We start from the raw sequence: 18,606 nt of genomic DNA on the forward strand, positions 1-18,606 counted from the left end.
TTCCATTACTTACCTATGTATCCACAAAAGCAACTAGCCTGGCGCTATGAAAACGGAATGGACTTTGGGAAAGATGAACTGAAGACAAATCCTAGCCTTATAATTTTTTTTAACCTCATATGTTGGTGATGTGACTTTTTTGTATCTCAATTACCCCAACTACAAAATGGGGAGAAGAGCTATTTGTAATACCTTGGCTAAGACTGCAAATAATGCATGTAAGATCCTCAACCCTGAACTGGTAAAGGAGGGATATCATTATGATTATCAGTTAATGTTTAACCAACAAATTAAATATCATCAGTTTAATGCACATAGCATGGAGCTTTTATCTGCTTTCTGGTCTGTACATTACTGTGGCTACAGGAAGTCTTCCCAGCAGGCATCGAGGGATACATGGCCCCAAGTTTGGCCTGTAAACTGGTTTGTAAAAGGCAGATTTTTTTTTTCCGCCCAATCTGTTTTGTAATCCTTTGCACACCTAAGGCAGTGCAATATGATGGAAAGAACAATTTGGAGCAAGAAACCCTGGTTTTTAACCTAAGCTTTAACTGATTGCATGACCCTGAGGAAGTCAGACATTTGCATTCTCAGTTTTCACATGCATAAGATGAGGAGAATCCGGCCACATGTACCTCACAGGCTTTCTGTGGGAGCAGAGAGACTCATAGAAGTTGGAGCCATCTGGAAACTGTACAGAACAATACAAATATGGATTAAACATCTTTTTTAATTTTTAATAGGTAATATATAAACTTTGCATCTAATTCAAAAAATACAAATGCACAGTAACAGGCAAGTCCTCTCCCAGTCTTCTTTCCAGCCACTCAGATCCCTCATTCAGGACAGGCATCATCAGTTTTTAGTTTATATTCCTACAGATATTATGTTTATAAGAAATTTATTACATACCTTTTAATAACTCTTCAACTGCCCCCCAGGCCTTCCTCCAGCCTACGGTTCCACTTAACACCCTGGAAGCCAGCAACACCAGAGCTGACACTTACAGTTGGCCTACTTGCTCTCTTAACCGTATTTACTACCAAGAGTCACTTGGTCACTGAGAAAAATTCTGTCACAAGTCTGAAAAGACCATCATTCTCAGCACGCAATGCCGCAGGGAACCCAGGACCCCATGAAGCCTGAAGTTGCTACATCTTCTGCTCAGAACCATAACAACTTAAATGGTCCCTATGCTCACACATTCCAACCAAAGCTGCGATCCATGGGCAATCAATTGTTTTTGTTTTCTTCTACAAGGCTTGCTTAGTTTAGATGTATTTAAAATGACTTCTTTGGATTTTCCCCTATGTTAGCTTGAAACAAGTATACCTGAAGCAATCTGAATCTTTGGCTGACACGTCTATGATATTTACATCCTACTGGATTCACAAGGTTATGGCTCAGATGGATTGCAGGGTCCGTGGGACAGAGCGCTTTCGAATTTTTAGGTGAGAAGTCTGCGTTACATTCTGTAGCTTCCATATCAGAGAGTCTCGCTAATCTTCAACTACTCCGAATGTGGTAAGCCCTGAAACTTCTTCAAGATTGTATTCTTTAAAGCCTTCTGGGAGGTACATCCTGAACTTCAAAGATCGTGCCTCGAAGGATCAAGATTACCATTATATTGTCACTTCGTCATCTAGGTTAGCTGCCCTATGAACAAAATTCCTTTAGTAAGAATGGAGCCAGCATGGGACGCCTGAGTGGCTCAGCGGTTGAACATCGGCCTTGGGCTCAGGGCCTGACACCGGATTCCCAGGATCGAGTCCCACCCCACATGGGGCTCCTTGCATGAGAGCCTGCTTCTCCTCCCTCTGACTATATCTCTGCCTCTCTTTCTGTGTCTCTCATAAATAAATAAATAAAATCTTAAAAAAAAGAATGGAGCCAATGTAAAAATTCAAATTTCTTTTCACACAAGAAACAATGTAACGGGGCACCTGGGTGGCTCAGTGGTTGAGCGTCTGCCTTTGGCTCAGGTCATGATCCCGGCCGGGGTCCTCGGATCGAGTCCCGCATGGGGCTCCCCACAAGGAGCCTGCTTTTCCCTCTGCCTATGTCTCTGCCCCTCATAAGCAAATAAATAAAAATCTTTAAAAAAAGGAAAGGAAAGGAAAAGAAACTGTGTATCAGTCGGGATCCATCAGAAAACAGAAATCAGATAAAGGGCTAGCTAGCATCCAAGATCTATAAAGAAATCAGATCTGTTTTTTAAAAACAGGATTCAATATAACCAAGCATGAAATTGGAAAGGGCACAGGAGGGGCAAAAAAGGGGGGGGGTGCACTGAGGTCTCACCGAGGTAGTAGGGGAGAAAGTAGTGGTTCCCACCGCACCCCAGAGGGGAGGTGGGATTGTTAAAGGTGGGAGGCAGAAGCAGAAGCCTGGAGGAATTGGCGGAGGGGAGGCCCCATCGGGCTCATGCTGCCGTCTCAGAGGGGGCCCCACTGGCCTGGGAACCCCGACCGAACCCCGACCCCCACCCTCCAAAGGCCCGCAGCGTGTCCCTGAGAGGGTGTCACGAAGCTGCCTGGGCCCCTCTGCAGCTGCTGCAAAATCCTGCCACTGCCAAGGGCAGAAGCACTGCGGAGGGAGGTGTTCCTTCTCTCCCTACAGCCTGGCACCCTGCCTGCCCTCACCCCCCGGGGGGAACCTGACCCCAGCAGCCTGCAAAGCAGAAGTGGGTTGCGCAGGGTCCCATCTCAACCCTACAAAGCAGGGGAGGGACTGGGAGGTGGGTACAAAATGGAGCGAGAAGAGCTTCATACCAGGCACAAAATGATATATATTACATCTGCAACATGCACATTTGTATATTCAAAAGGGGTCCTCTGGGGATCCCTGGGTGGCTCAGCGGTATAGCCCTGCCTTCAGCCCAGGGCGTGATCCTGGAGTCCCGGGTTCGAGTCCCACATAGGCTCCCTGCATGGAGCCTGCTTCTCCCTCCTCCTGTGTCTCTGCCTCTCTCTCTCTCTATGTCTATCATAATAAATAAATAAATAAATAAATAAATAAATAAAAAATAATAAATAAATAAAAAGGGGGGGGCCTCTGACATGTTTAGACTTCAGGAAAAGAATCATTTCCAAGCATTGCTAGGCAATGAGGTAGTAAAAATGAACGTTTTCTCATTGTTTTAGGAAGATTTGCGAACTTTCCACTGCTTCTTAAATATTGGTCAATAGGATGTATAGATTATTCTCTTCTATACTTTCGAGGTAACAACAATATTCTAGAAGTATTCAATAAAACACGATAGGCCTCTTAGTGAAGAATTAAGTGGAATATAAAATTCTTTCTCCATCTCCACGCGAAGTAGAACTATTCTTCTACCTTAAATGATTTTCTTTTGACCTTTAAATGCTTGAGTTCAGTGTAGCGCCCACAGAAAGATGTCATATAAAAACAAGACATTTTGTGTTTACTTTTAGGTAAAATAAATTAAGTTGGTTCTTCCCATTCATATCATAAAAATGATTTTCTAGTGTAGTGGAACTAAGATAGTGCAAGAAACCTGCAATAGACCTGGGGCGGCGGGGGTGTTTACGTGAGCATGTGTATTTATGTCAAATTGGATCTACCAGAACTGGCATCCCAAATAAAAAAATAAATAAAAGCAAGAGTTAGAATAAAACTGTCCCTCTACCTATTCCTCTCCTACCTGACCTAATTCTGTAAAATGCAACGCCAAACATATATGTCTCAAAAAAAAACCATGAAAATGACTTTCTATATTAATGTCACCCCTTTTGAATTCTGTTGATGACTCTCTGTTGAGTTTTTGAGCCTGTGATTATATGAGTCAAGGTGGACTGAAAATGGCCACAAATTCCTTACAGCTCCTCCCATCGAGGAATGGAGTCTACTCCCTCACTTCTTGACTCCACCCTGGCTTTGTGAGGTGCTTTGATCAATAGAATGAGACAGAAGTGACAGTGTGAGAGACACCACCATACCAGATGTCAAGGGGCCACTTCCTCATCTCAGCCTCCTTTCTTCCAGGCTGTGGGGTTCACCACGCATTGCTCTCCTGTATTTCCTGTCTCTTTAGGATCTTTCAGGAGCTTTCCAACACAGTGGATTAGACAAGATCCCTCCTGTCTTCTCAGTGTAGGACCAGCTCATTTCATCTGTGTACAAAACAGCAATGGCATGAGATATTACTTTAGATTGGTTCCATGGCAAATATTTTATTTATTTAATGAGAAAAGAAAAATGTGACTTGTATATGAAACAGGTATTACTGTTTAGGTTGTTAATTTCCCTTTTAAATAAGCTAGTTAGTAAAAAAAAAAAAAAAGAAAAGAAAAGAAAAAAGAAAAAGAAAAAGAAGAAGGAGGTCTACAGTTTAAACAAACCAAGTAATAGTAGAAGCTATGTTTAAATACAGAAAACATTGGGGAAATTCTGCTTTAAGGCATATTGGCTCAAATCCCACTTGGTGCAAATATACAATTCAATTTACTTTCTCTCTTTTTCCTAAGAGGACTCCTCTACCTTCAAGACCCTCCCTGTTTCTGCCTTCTATTCTTTTTCCTTTCACTCAGAGGACAACCCAACTCTTCTTTGAAGCTTTCCTAACTGGTAAGGAGATCCAAATTCTTGAAATGTGTTACCCTGCCCACATCCACCACCAGTAACTGTCATTGTCCGACTCCACTTTGTTTTCCGTTGTATAAATATTGGCTTTACAATGTTACCTCTAGATTTGGTGCTAAGTCACATATCACCCCTTTTTTTCTTGGATTTCTACACTCCACTGATGCATTCGGTCTTTCTTTTCCTGCCTTCTTCACTTGTTAAATCTTCTCTTCATACCCTCTACCACCGTCCTTCACCTTAACCATTTTTCTACCTGTCTTTACCCTCTCATGACTCTATCTTATACTCTTAGTGACTCTCTCTCCTTTTCTTCACTCCTATCTCTATTTCCCGTCATCTTTCTTCTTATTATTATTGTGTTTCTTCCCCTACGTGTGTCTTGCTGGACTTGCCTCCAAATACCAAGGAAGAACAAATAGGAAGCTCCTAATGTGTTTGCTCATGCAAAGACAGAGTCAGACATTTTAGCACTTTTGAAGGTCTTTCTGCACTTGGATCCTGCCGAATGTGTATCCCTTATTCCCTCAAGAACTTTCTCGGTCAAACTTCAAACATTCTGGTCTAGAATTGATTGGATCTAAGATTATCTTTAGTTTTTGAATGAGACTCGGTGTTTAACACAAATTACATATTCCTCATAGGTCAGTGTGCAATTTCCCACATAGATAAGGTCATTGAAAAGTTCTTTCAAAATCAGAATGATTTTTCTACGTTTTGACAGATGCACAAATGAGTTCTTTGGAGTTTAATATTTCAAATGACCTCTGAATTTCCAAACTATTTGAATGTTCACATTATTTTCTTCTAATTGCAGAAAAAATGTCCAACCACTCAGCTTGTCTCTTCACAATGGGAATTCCCTCAGATTTTGACTGAGCAGTTTAAGGCTTGGGGATTGGAATGAATACACCCCCACTATGATTGTCATGTTAAGAGAAATGTAGGTACTTTAGAGCTAGTGACAAAATGCTACGAAGACAAAAGAGAAAAATTCGAGGTTCTATATTGATTATATTCTATAGGGAGAGAATGTCATATAAGGATTAATCCGAAGAATGAAGATGATTTAGGTTAAATCATCCAAGCTTACATTAGCACAAATCATAATTTTCCTTTGTAACACCAGGAGTTTTCAGAGTCATATAGGACTCTGTTGGAATGGAAGCTGTTTTCCCAAAATAATTCCAGTGATTCAATTACAATTTATTATCCAGAAAAAAATGGCTTTACTCCTTTTACATGACCCGAAATAATGCAATCTTTTTCTTCAATAGAGCATAATGAGAGTTGAGAAGTCATGCTCAGAAAATGAGAACTGCCTCTGTTTCTCATTATCTTGAACATACAGATTTTGAATTTTACAGAGTAGTGATTCATATTTGATCTAGTTTTACGACAGAATCTGATTTGGCACACTGAAGTAAATATTAATACTTTTCTTTCCTAGATGTGGTATGTAAAACTAGAAATGTGACAAAATCCAGCCTTAGCTGCTCTAATCCAATAAGGAATTTGGTATATTTGAGTCTGATAACACACATAAAGAAGCTTAATGGAATTTTTAAATAATGCTCTTCTATTCAAGAAAAGTTTTATTTTCTCAAAGGGAACATGTTTACAAGAAATAGCTGAAGGGCACCTGGGTGGCTCAATTGATTAAGCCCAAGCCTTTGACTCAGGCCATGATCCCAGGGTCCTTGGATCAAGTCTCCCTGTTGGGCTCCCTGCTCAGCGGAGAGCCTGTTTCTCCACCTCCCTCTGCTACTCCCCCTGCTTGTGCTCTCTTGCTCTCTGTCAAATAAATAAATAAATAAAATATTAAAAAAAAAGGAAAGAAAAGAAAAGAAAAGAAAAGAAAAGAAAAGAAAAGAAAAGAAAAGAAAAGAAAAGGAAAGAAAAGGCAAGGCTGAGAATGGATGTCGATATGACTGGAGTTAACATCCTTTCATTATTTAGTTCATTCCTCACATTTGTGAGGGACCACCTTGAATCTATTCTAAAAGAAGAGAAGAGAGTGTCATAGAAAAAAATGATGCCTGGGTTCAGATTTCTTGTTGGCAAGAAATATGAGAAAATCTGATAGCCTCAGTAGCTTCATCTGGAAAATGGGGATTGTAATAATACCTCTGGGAGATGGCTCTTGTGAGGACTAGTGAGTGCTAACAGTAGCAGGCATGTAGATACCACTCAATTAATATAAGGATTAGACAGTCAAAGGTTAATGAGGAGATGCCTTCTTTTTTTTTTTTTAAAGTAATTGAGCTCTAGGGTTAACAAGGTACTAGTCATGAAAACTGGTTGAATCACAGGCACATATAATCATATGCCTACTTTTTGTGAGCTGCACATGTTAAGATTTTTAAAATTGTGTTAGGCCTCCTATCCATGCCATTTTTCATAGACAAAATGTGTTAAATACCTTTAGGGAAGCACCCATGCTAGGTCGATAAGACGGAGTTTCAATGGTTGTCTAGTAAAAAACTCAGGCAGCTAACTCAGTCTGGACTACTCCACCTCCCTCTGGTTTAACCTTCTAGACTTGGGACCTAAGAGGTTTGTGGCTAGAACTGATCAATCGGTATGCTTTTGTGGAAACAGTTTGTGTGGTTACAGTTGCTCTTATGGAGTGCCAACAAGGAGCCACCAAATCAGATTCTGTGGTAAGATCTTCTTTTAAAAATTGCCCATTAATACGACAGCACCAAAAAAGGAAAAATGAATCTGTGAAAACAGTTGCTAGAAGGGCTTCAGGTAACATATCAGGACAGCCTGGAGAGTTGGTTAAGGGCAGGGGCTTTGGATCAGACCCCAGCCTAGTCACTTGTGCCTCTAAATCTGTTTCCTTGGGGATCCCCGGGTGGCTCAGGGGTTTAGCACCTGCCTTTGGTCCAGGGCCCGATCCTGGAGTCCCGGGATCGAGTCCCACGTCGGGCTCCTGGCATGGAGCCTGCTTCTCCCTCCTCCTGTGTCTCTGCCTCTCTCTATGTCTATCATAAATAAATAAATAAATCTTTAAAAAAAATAAATCTGTTTCCTCATCTGAGAACTAGGGAAAATTATGTTCTTTTCATCCTAACAAGTAGGTTCTAAATGTTCCATTCATGTTATTTTTTCACTTAAAAATGGTTTTTCTGCTTACATAGGGACAAATGATTTATGCAAATTGAATTTAAATTTAAGGCAAATTAAATCCAGGGAATAAGAACTGCCAATTATTTAGTGTGTTATCTTTGTATCAGGCAGTTTACATATTTAAAACAGTCTAATTCTGATAGTAACCCTATCGGAGAAATTTTACTCTCCCCATTTTACAGATAAGAAAACAGAGCCTCAGAGGGATTAAATAATTCTCCGAGTTCACACACGACAGAGTTATTAAGAGGCAATGTAGGAAATCATACCCAAGACCTCTGACTCAGAAGTCTGTGTTTTTTTCCTCTCTATCTCATGCCATTCAGCTTCACAACATTTAAAAAATAACCAGGCTTTGTGTCTGTGTGGCCTTAAGGCGTATGATATCATTGCATGGAACTATCAGGCACTTGGGCTAAATTGCCCACATGAAAGAGTTTTCTTTTTAGCTGTGCCTAAACAAGCCATGAAATATAGAAAATAAAGCAATTTTTAAATAATCCCACATTATAGGAACATATTAATCACATACCCCTGGACTCCCTGTTATAGCTAAGAAAGCATCCTTATCCCTGTTTCTTTCAGCTCCTTTTGTACTCCAGACTTTTCTCCTCTCTCCCTTTTTGTGTGCCTAGAACTTTAGTATCCTTTACAATATCACTGCTAGCTTAGGCTTGCACTGTTGGTCACTGCTATATAATTGATCTGGTGCAGGGTACTGAAAACAGCAATCCGTGCTGATTTGGTCAACCAGCCTGGACCAAAAAATAGTGATAGGACACCACAGGCTGAGACTCAATGTCTGATTCCTTCTTCTGGAACATAGGAGGTTCTCAGGAAATGTTTTCTGGATTGACATTTAGACATGTTTTAGTTTTCCCAGCACATAACTGATAAAGTGTAATATATCAAAAATGTTGCTTTTATTAATTTCATATATTAAAATATATACTGAAATGCAGTGAATGGACAGATATATACCTTGAAGTAAGACAAATAGGGGATGTTTTGTAAGAGGCCCTCATTTACTATAATCAAAAGAATGCCTCTTTGACAAACCAGGAGTGTCCTTCTTAAGTGTGGCAAATGGTGCTTGCTTTAATGTTTATTTATTTAAGTTTTCCCATTGCCAAGAGGAACAAGTCTAAACCTCTTTTAACATGATCACTCCAATCTGCCCAATCTATGTATGTATCTAATTTCTTTTTCTATATTAATTCCATTAGCAAAATCTATCCTAGCCAAAATGTACTCTTCACTGCCTCTGGGTATTTCTTCCTCCGACTCTCTACCAACGATATTGCTGTGGCTTTGATGCTCTCGCCTTCTTCTCCATCAATCCAAACCTTTCCCAAAGTGAGTAAGTTCTGTTTTATAATGTTTACTACTCCTTTGGCAATTATCCATTGGTGTCTAATGTTGTGACCGAAATTGGAAAGCCAACTGATTTGGCTCTATTGTGCTGTAAGCTCTCTGAGGGCAGGGGCAACATCTGTCTTTTTAAAAGCCCAGCCTCAGGATCTCACAGATAAATATTTCTTGAATGTCTAAAGAAAGGAAAGAAGTATGAACTCTTCTTTCAGAGTTGTCCTGGGCGAATACTATTCTATGTATATTTTGGTATCTCTTTCAGCAGTGAGCACACTGCCTTGAACAAAGTAAATAATCTTTTCAATGTACTAAATTAATCTTTAAAAGTCTATGCAAAATTATGTTTGAGGTTTTTAATAAAATGTTAAATATTTTTAATCCATTGATTCTTTCGTAAGATAATGGTGATTCTGATTTAAGTTAAATTAATTTCACTGTACTAGAGTAACTTTTATTTTTTTACGTTTGTTTTTTAAAGATATTTATTTATTCATGAGACACACAGAGAGACAGAGAGAGGCAGAGGGAGAAGCAGACTCCATGCAGGGAGCCCGACGTGGGACTCGATCCCGGGTCTCCAGGATCAGGCCCTGAGCCCAAGGCAGCGCTAAACCGCTGAGCCACCTGGGCTGCCCTAGAGTAACTTTTAAATATACCATTCTAATTCTCAAACAAACTAAAACTCAAGGAAATTATGTTGATCTTATCTACACCTTTAAAATTAAAGTGATTTAATTAAGGCAATTTTCTATTGTAATGGCTTCTTTGTAATATTCCCTAAATATGTCACTCCCTAATGTAACATGTATCTCCAGTAGGTAATAGTCCCTATATGTTTTTTCTTCCTTCCAACTCTTATTGACTCCACAGCCCCATCCTGTAGTCCAAAATGACCAATCCATCTTTTGGGTCTCTACTTAGATGTTACTTTCTTCAAGAATCTTTTCCTGATGTCCACCCGCATCCTCCTCATGGACTGCATAGCACACACACCCCTTATTATATCACAAAGCAATTACCTAATTCTTCAGCTTCTGGAGAACAAGGGCTCTGTCTATTCTCTTATTCCAGCAGTCAGAATAATGCATGACATATAGTGGGTGCTTAACAAATATTTATTATGTGAATGAATGCCCTCAGGAAGAATGAAGGGTGACTCAGGCTTAATGTTTCACCTTTACATTGGTTCAGGGTGTTAGAGTCATCACATTAGAGGTAACCATTAATTTCAAAGGAACTTTAGAGAACCACTTCAAGAATTGTGCAACAACCCTTACCATGGAGAGGGTGGGGTGGGGTGGGGAAGGGATTGAAATTGTGCCAACAAAAGAATGCCCAGTACTGATTCAGTGGTATGGCCAGGAGTATGATAGTGCTTAATCCAAACTTCAGGAGTTATATAGACTTTCCAACAATTATCTTTCAGTTTATTGATAATGTTTTAATCTATTCTCATGATTGAGCCTATTCCATCTGACAGTGGTTCTCAGGAACACTTTACAGTCTTAAAATCATTGAGGATCCCAAGGAACTTTGGTTTATGTGGGTTATTGCTATCGGTATTCACTGTGCTAGAAATTAAAACATACATTTTAAAAATATTCATAAATATACTTTAAAATAACTGTGGTATAGCTGCTACATGTTAACATAACATTTTTTTCTGGAAATAACTATATTTCCCAAAGAAAATAATTTAGTGAGAAAAGTGGCATTGTTTTACATTTTTGCAAGTCTCTTTAATGTCTGGCTTAGTAGAAGACAGCTGGATTCTCATATCACTTCTATATTCAATCTGTATTGCAATATGTTGTTTTGTTTGAAGTAGATGAAGAATATCCCATTTCACACAGACATGTAGTTGGAAAACGAAGCAGCATTTTAATAACACTCTTAATAATTCTGGATATTCTTCTTTGGTGCTATACCAAAAATCAACAAGCAGTAGTTTCTTAAACCTTGTAATGTGGAATATGAAACTGTGTCAGTTTAATTTTCATACTCCATTATATTATAATTCTTCAATCTATCTTGTACTTTGAATGGATCTTTAACTCATGAATGATTTTATAACATCATGTGTAATTGGTTATTTGGAAAATACCGGCTCACTGAGTCATGCAGATCTTCCAAATACAATACATTTCATTGTATAATATCAAAAGCCACATTAATTAAAATGATCACAGTCTTATTACAAAAGACCTTAAATATAAGAAAGCGACCAAGCTCATGGTGACAGAGACAAGTTTTCCAAATTCTCTATTTTTTACTTGAAAGCTCAGAGTTTTCATTGAAAATAAGTACTTCCAGTTGTTTACCTTGAAGTGACAGGCTCACTTAATTTGTTTTGAAAAAAATATTTGCAAAACATCCAAGTGTAAATAACCATAGCTTGTCAGTTGTTCTTTCAAGTAAAACTATGTACCATGAAAAAAAAAAAAAAAACAGCTAGTTTAGCTCATGACCCAATTACTCAAGGGTTTTAATCCAAGACTAACACTGCTTTGGGATGCCACAGAAGAATTTTATATGTGCCTTCCTTTTGCCATGCAGAATATTAAAAGGACAGATTCAAAGGTTTAAATAAAAAAAAAAAAAAGAATTATTTTTACTGCTTCATCAAAGACATTCTTAAAAGAAAGAGACATATGTGGCAATGGAGACTACAACTCGAGTACAGTTTGGTTCCACTACCCCGGTTCATGCTAAGGTGCTAGCAAGTTTTACCCACCATTGCTTTTGTACTATTAGTGCAAATATCAACATAGTAGAAAAAAATAGCATCTTATAATTAATACAATAATAGCTTTGGCCTTGCCAAACTCCCTGAAAAGATCCCATGAACCCCACAAGGGGTCAATGACCATACTTTGAAGATGGCTGCTTTAAGACCAAGGAGTTCTCTCATATAGACTTTAATTATATTCTTAATTTTATCATCATTTCGGGCTCTTCCTCCCAATTGAATAATAGTAAATTTCGGGGATCCCTGGGTGGCGCAGCGGTTTGGCGCCTGCCTTTGGCCCAGGGCGCGATCCTGGAGACCCAGGATCGAATCCCACATCAGGCTCCCGGTGCATGGAGCCTGCTTCTCCCTCTGCCTATGTCTCTGCCTCTCTCTCTCTCTCTGTGACTATCATAAATAAATAAAAATTAAAAAAAAAAATTAAAAAAAAAATAGTAAATTTCATAGTTTAAAAGTAATTTCAGAAATAGATAATTAAATCTCTGCCAAACACTTGAATATGGGGGATCCCTGGGTGGCTCAGCGGTTTAGCACCTGCCTTTGGCCCAGGGCACGATCCTGGAGTCCCGGGATCGAGTCCCGTGTCGGGCTCCTGGCATGGAGCCTGCTTCTCCCTCCTCCTGTGTCTCTGCCTCCCTCTCTATGTCTATCATAAATAATAAATAAATATTTTTTAAAAACCGCTTGAATATGGCATACTACTTAATCCTCACGAAACATCTGTAAGTCAGCTACAATTTGTTCCATTTTTATACTTGATAAAAAAAAACACAACACTGCAGTTCAGTGAGGCAAACCTATTTACCCCATAGCAAATAATTATCTGAGTCTACAATTAAATACAAGTCTGTCTGACTAAATAGTGCGTGTTCTATCTAATGTGGCATATCACCCAAGTCTGAAGATATTTAATATGTATATATTTTTTGAGAAGATAGGTATATTGATATATGCAAATCCTGATGTTTAAAACAGAAATATTTTTATAGAACTCGTCACATAGATTCGGTCTGTCATGAATTGTCTGCGTTAACGATAAGTCACTTTAATGCCTTTTGGACTCCGTTTCTTCCTACTGGCAATTTTAAAGCACTATCTCAGCCTCCAATTGATTCAAACTCCTCACCAACTCTGAGATTCACAGGCCAGCTAGGGTGCTCTGCCCATACTGAGGAGGGAACTGACCCTCAGAGGACTTCACGGACTTCTGAGCCTTTCCCTTTCCACCTGCTTTCCCCTCAGTATCATGCAATTAAGACCAAGTGTCTCACATAAGAAAGGCCGACAAGAGTACAGCCTCTACACAAGTGCTTTCCTTATAACTTTTTCTCCTTTTCCTCAAGGCCAAACTGCTAGGATAATGAACTTGTGTTCTCTGCCCCCATGATCCCACCTTCTCTCCCACCTGCTATTATCTGGATCCTTCACACACATATACTATAAACTATAATTGCTTAGGTGGAGATCACTGAGACATTTGTAAAGAGTAGCAGTTGCTCCTCAGGCTGTGATCCTTCGACCACACTCTGCACTGGTCAGTAGGCCCTTCTGCTCTTGGCTTCATCAGTCTTGCTCTCTCCTAGTTTCCTCCTCCCTCTCTGGTCTCTGTCTCTTTCATTTGCAGGCTTCTCTTCTTCCATCTGCCCCTACGTGAATGGAACATTGGTGCTCTGCCCTGTTCCATGCTAAGTCTCGTCCTGCCTGCCTTCTTCTTCTCCCTGGCTTCAAGAAATACCTGAATGCTGATGATTCTTGGTGGATCTTCCAGCTTGGATTTTCTCTCTTAGGAACATTCCTTCCAACAGCCTATAGAGTGCTGTACTCAGATGTCCCACATCTGCCTCCAACTCAAGAAGTTTAAGACAGAATTCAGTACGTTCCTACCAGAACTGCTCCTCTCTCTATGTTGTTTCTCTTGGCAAATAGTACCATCTCCTACCTTCTTGCCCCTACCAGAAACCTCCATGTCCGTCTAGACTACTCCGGTTCTCCCTTACCCTCCATATCCAATCAACCACTAGGTCCTGTCTCTTCTATTTCCTAAATATCTCTAGAGCTGTCCCAAGTTCCCAGTTGGCACTTCCACGGTCTTATTTTTTTGTTGTTGTGGTTTGTTTGTTTTTTTTACTTCCATGGTCTTAATTGAGCCCCTAACTCTTTCTCTGGAGATAACTTCCTCATTGCCATCTCCTTCCCATTTGTCTTCCATAAGAATAGCAGACATAACTTTTTAAAAACTCTCATTGGACAGCCCCCCTTGGCTCAGTGGTTTAGCACCACCTTCAGCCCAGGGCCTGATCCTGGAGACCCAGGATCAAGCCCCATGTCGGGCTTCCTGCATGGAGCCTGCTTCTCTCTCTGCCTGTCTCTTTCTCTCTCTCTGTGTCTCTAATAAATGGATAAAATCTTTAAAAATAATAAGTAAAATAAAATAAAAACTTTCATTGGATGGCAGTTAGAAACCTTAACACAGGTTTTTGCATAAAACCCTTAACAGTTCCCCAGCCATGCACCGCCCTTGGGAGAGTTTCGGCTCTTTGGGCCCTTAGAGCCCCGTGGCCTGGCCTTGCTTACTTTCAGCTGCAACCCAGCCACACCGACCTTCTCTCAGTTCTCAGCACATAGCAAGTGCTTTAACACTTTCCTAAACTCTTCACTTGCATTCCTGTCTGTGGAATGCCCTTTCCTCCCCATCCTTATTTGCCTGGCATTCTCTTCCTCATCCTTCAGAACTAAAATCTCTATCAAGAGTACCTCCTAAAGAAGAGTTAGCCATTTCCTTTCCAATACTCCTACTTATTACAGTGATAATCCCACTTTCGTTTGTGCCTCTGTCTCCCCACCAGGCTGGGAGCTCCGTAAAGTCAGGATACACTAGGTCTCACCTTGAAATCACAGCACAAAAATATACATAGTATTCGGCAGGCACTTAATAAATGTTCATTAATGAATGCCCAATGATCAGCTCTGGGTCACATCCATTAAATGCTGGAGTCATTTCCCCTGATCTCCTGAGTAGAGACCAGAAGACCCCCTTTCCCACTTCATTGTGTCATATGCTAAAAAAACAGAAAAAGAAAGAAAGAAAGAAAGAAAAGAAAGAAAGAAAGAAAGAAAGAAAGAAAGAAAGAAAGAAAGAAAGAGAAAGAAAGAAAAAAGCTTGCACAGTGATGTCAACATCCCCGTTAGTATTTAAATATTCTACAGCTTTTACAAAACTACTTTGTAGGGTATAAACAGTTTCATAAATCCATCTAATGGCAGTGTTCTCACCTAGGAGCCACAAAACTTCGGAAGCCTCGTTGCACCGCCCTCTGTGACCAGGTATTTTAACAAAAAGACCATAGTTGTTAGTACGACCTCGGTAAGGGTGCTTCTCATCTTATTTATCTCCATTTCTCCGTGGCAATAAGAAGGGGGCAAGTACTTTTCATGCGTTCAGTACTGACACTGTATCTTAATAAACTACATTCCGAGAACTTAAAATTCGAGGGTATAAAAAACCAGGTTTGCTAGAAACTAGGTTCGCATTTGGGAAAATGAGATCACTAAATCACTCAGCACTCCCCCCCCCCCCCAGCCTTTTTTCAATGCCCTGGCCAGGTTGCTAATTAGGTAACTTCTTATCATAATTACCTAGTCAGCCTTAATGGCTTCACACACTCTGCTCCGTCTCTCACTGGTCCTGTAGGGCCGCTTTTCAATTGTTAAAACAGCTGCTGAGTTTTCCAACCGGAGGAGGCTCGCTGCGCGCCGAGGGGGCCGCGCTCCCCGAGTGAGGGCTGCGGCGGGTGAGAAGTGGGACATGAATGCACAGTTTGCACACCCTGCTTTCCGCCTCCGACCTTCTGGATCTAGCTCGTCTCTCCGCTCCCGCCTCCCCCCCACCCCCCATCAACCCGAGAGCCCCCCCCCATTGTGCACCCGGGTCTCCCTGACGGTGCGAGGGCCCCGCGCACGCCTCTCCCCGGGGTTTGCGGCTTGGCGGGGGTCTCGCCGGGCCCCCGTCGCCTACCCCGCGGCAGGCGGGGAGGTTAAGGACCGCGGAGTGTTCCTCGTGGTGCGGGGAGCGCTGGGTCGTGGCGCGCGCGCGCGTGCATGCGTGTGCGCGTGTGTGTGCGCGCGTGTGTGCGTGTGTGTGTGTGTGTGTGTTTGCGCGCGCGCGCGGTGGCGCGCAGCGGGAGGGAGGGAGAGAGGGAGGAACTGCGGGGGGAGGCAGCGGGCAGAGGAGGGAGGGGGCGGGCGGGGGAGCGGCTCTGGGCTTCGGCGGTGACACTCGGGAGCGCACACACTCCCCGCTCGGAGCCGCGAGCGAGCGGAGCCACCCGAGCCGCGCACCCGCCTCCGCCGCGCGCCCGGCTCTCCTCGCGTCGCCCTGCAGCCCGGCGCCGGTGCCCCGAGCGGCCGCCCGCGGAGCCCGCGACAGCCCGGCTCGGCGCGGCAGCCTGGTCCCGCCGCCCGGGCCCCCGCGCGCTCCCCGCCTTTGGCGAGGACGCCCCGCACTTCCCCGCTCTGTCCCGGGACCCCCGCAGCCCGCGCTGCTCCGCGCTCCACTTCGCGGCAACTTCGGCGGCCGCGCGCCGCCAGCCTCGCCCGCCTTTGAAGTTTGCAGCGCCCACCGCAAAGTTGGGACACTTCGGCCGATTTCTTTTTCTTCTTCCTTTCCTTTTTTTCTTTTATCTGCCTCCCCCTCCGCCTCCCAGCCCCTCCGGGTCCTGAGTCCTGGCGCTCAGCATCTTGGCCGGGGACGTGGACTGTTCCGCACACCACACCTCGGGGAGGGATTTTTTTTTTTTTCTTTGCCTCTCCCCCTCCCAGGAAAATCACACAGATCTTTGCAAGGTAAGTGGCGAGAGGAAAGCCGAACTCCGACGCCCCGGCTCCGCAGCCCGCCAGCCCCAGACCCGGCGCAGGGAGCGCTCACGCCCCGGGGCTCGTCTGCGCGACTCGGACGGGCCCGGCGAGGTTCCCGGTCGCCCTGGACGAGGGCGCCAGAGCCCCAGGAGCTGAGGGCTTAAGGGGCGTGGGGGGCAGGTCTCCCTCGGTTTTCCACGCGGGCTCCGTGCGGGGAGGTGGAGGCACGGTGCACAGGCCGGGGACACGGGGCTCCCGGGGCCCGGGCGTGGCGGAGCCGGCAGAGCCGCCGAGCGTCCATCCCGGGCTTGGCCGGGCGCCGGCAGGGCTGCAGCCTCCGCTTAGGTTCGTGCCCTCTGCCCTTCGCTCGCGAAGCCTGCGGGACCCGGGTCTTGCCGGCGCGTCGGCGCGGGACGCAAAGCGAGGCGCCTGCGCTGCGTTCGGGGCTCGCCCGCGGGCCGGGCGGGCGCGGGCTCCCGGGGGGCGGGGGGCACTGGGGACCTGGGTCCGCTCCGGCCGGTCGAACCCCTGCCGCCCCGGCTCCCCGTTAGCCCTCCGCCTGGTAGCGAGCAGCGTTGGAGAAACTTCCTCGAGCTGAGCAGGGAGGCCTGGGACCGAAGCTGCTTTGGCCTGAGGGTGGGGGGTGGGGGGCACCGGCGCCGCCAGCGAGGCCCAGACCGCGCGACAGGCCGTCGTGCCCTCGCCCTGGGTGTGCACCAGTCGTGTCCGCTGGGGTCGGCGCTACCTTCAGTACGGAGCTGAGAGTTGGGGCGGCCCCGACACTCGGGGATCGTGCGCACGAGTGGCCGCGGGTCCCAGCTCTTCTCCTGGGACACTTGGCAAACTGCACAATTTAGGGTGCAGTTTCGTTTGGTTGTGCGCCCCTCCGGCCCCCTCCCGCGCGTGCCCCCTCGCGAGGCCGGGGAATCGGCCGCAGCCCCCAGCACCGGGTCCACGCGGGTCGCCGAGGCCCTCGGAGTTTGCGGCGGGCACCTCCGCGAGGGCGTTGCGCTGTCCTCCGGGCCGGGTCGTGGGTCCCCTCCCGGTGCCCTTCGGGCGCTGTCCATCTCCCGCTCTGGGTGCAGGTAGCTCCCTGAAACCAAGACCTTGGGCGACAAGTGAAGCTGAGAAAATACCTCTGGGTTCGATTTTTTTTTTTTTTTTTTAAACATAGGTGCTCTTAGCAACTTAGTTGGGCTGGTTAATTTGTCTACTTTTCACCATTCGATCCTACTATGTCAGAAAAGAATTTCTTTTTTTCCCTTGGTCGCTGGCCTCTCCGATGCGCTGCCCTGCGTCCCGCACCGCCCTCGCCCACCCCTTCTTTTGCCCGGGCTTCCTGAACTCTTTTTCTCTTCTGAAGGAGGGAATCTCCGCACCTCCTCCCATTTTCCTCCCATTTTCCTCCCATTTTCCTCCCACACGGTCCCTGAGCGCCTGTGAGAACCAGGGGAGTCGTCAATGGGAAAAAATAGGACCCCCCGCTCCATTCTCCGCCCCTTTCAAACAAGCAAAATCCTCCCTGGGCTCGCAGAAGTGGAGATAAAACATCCCTCCAGAGGGAGCGGTTTTGGGGATTTGATGGGATTGAATTGTTTTATTATCCTGAAAGATGTGATGGATGGATGCGAGAGCAGATATGCATACGGGGCAGAGTGCGCCGAGGGCTCTCAGTATTTATCATTATTGATTATTGTTTATTAAGGATGATAATAAGGCCGTACCCTAGCTGAAGACCGTGTTTATATTTGGTTTTCATTTTGTGTCAGTCTCTTATTACAGTGGTTTCAGAAAGTGAACACACCAAAAGGGTATTAATTCCTCACACTCATTCTGCATATGGAATTAATTAAACGTCAAAAAAGATACTGTCATTTTTACCAAAGTTCTAACCC

The 18,606-nt window shown here is 44.1% G+C and overlaps 1 protein-coding gene and 1 long non-coding RNA gene across 2 annotated transcripts in view; one reads left to right on the plus strand and one right to left on the minus strand.

Annotated features, from left to right (window-relative positions):
- Positions 1–15,938, minus strand: part of LOC140611739 (uncharacterized) — a 49,812-nt gene extending 33,874 nt beyond the window's left edge. The window contains exons 1-3 of the long non-coding RNA XR_012012879.1: positions 15,873–15,938; positions 15,494–15,639; positions 3,960–4,133 (exon numbers count right to left, since the gene is read on the minus strand). This is a non-coding gene — a long non-coding RNA (uncharacterized lncRNA). The remainder of the gene's footprint in view (positions 1–3,959; positions 4,134–15,493; positions 15,640–15,872) is intronic.
- A 397-nt stretch (positions 15,939–16,335) lies between these two features.
- Positions 16,336–18,606, plus strand: part of NDNF (neuron derived neurotrophic factor) — a 40,338-nt gene continuing 38,067 nt past the window's right edge. The window contains exon 1 of the mRNA XM_072788556.1: positions 16,336–16,699. The gene's annotated coding sequence lies outside the window, so the exon portion shown is untranslated. The remainder of the gene's footprint in view (positions 16,700–18,606) is intronic.

The sequence above is a fragment of the Canis lupus genome, chromosome 20 (assembly GCF_048164855.1).
Source record: "Canis lupus baileyi chromosome 20, mCanLup2.hap1, whole genome shotgun sequence".
Classification (NCBI taxonomy): Eukaryota; Metazoa; Chordata; class Mammalia; order Carnivora; family Canidae; genus Canis; species Canis lupus.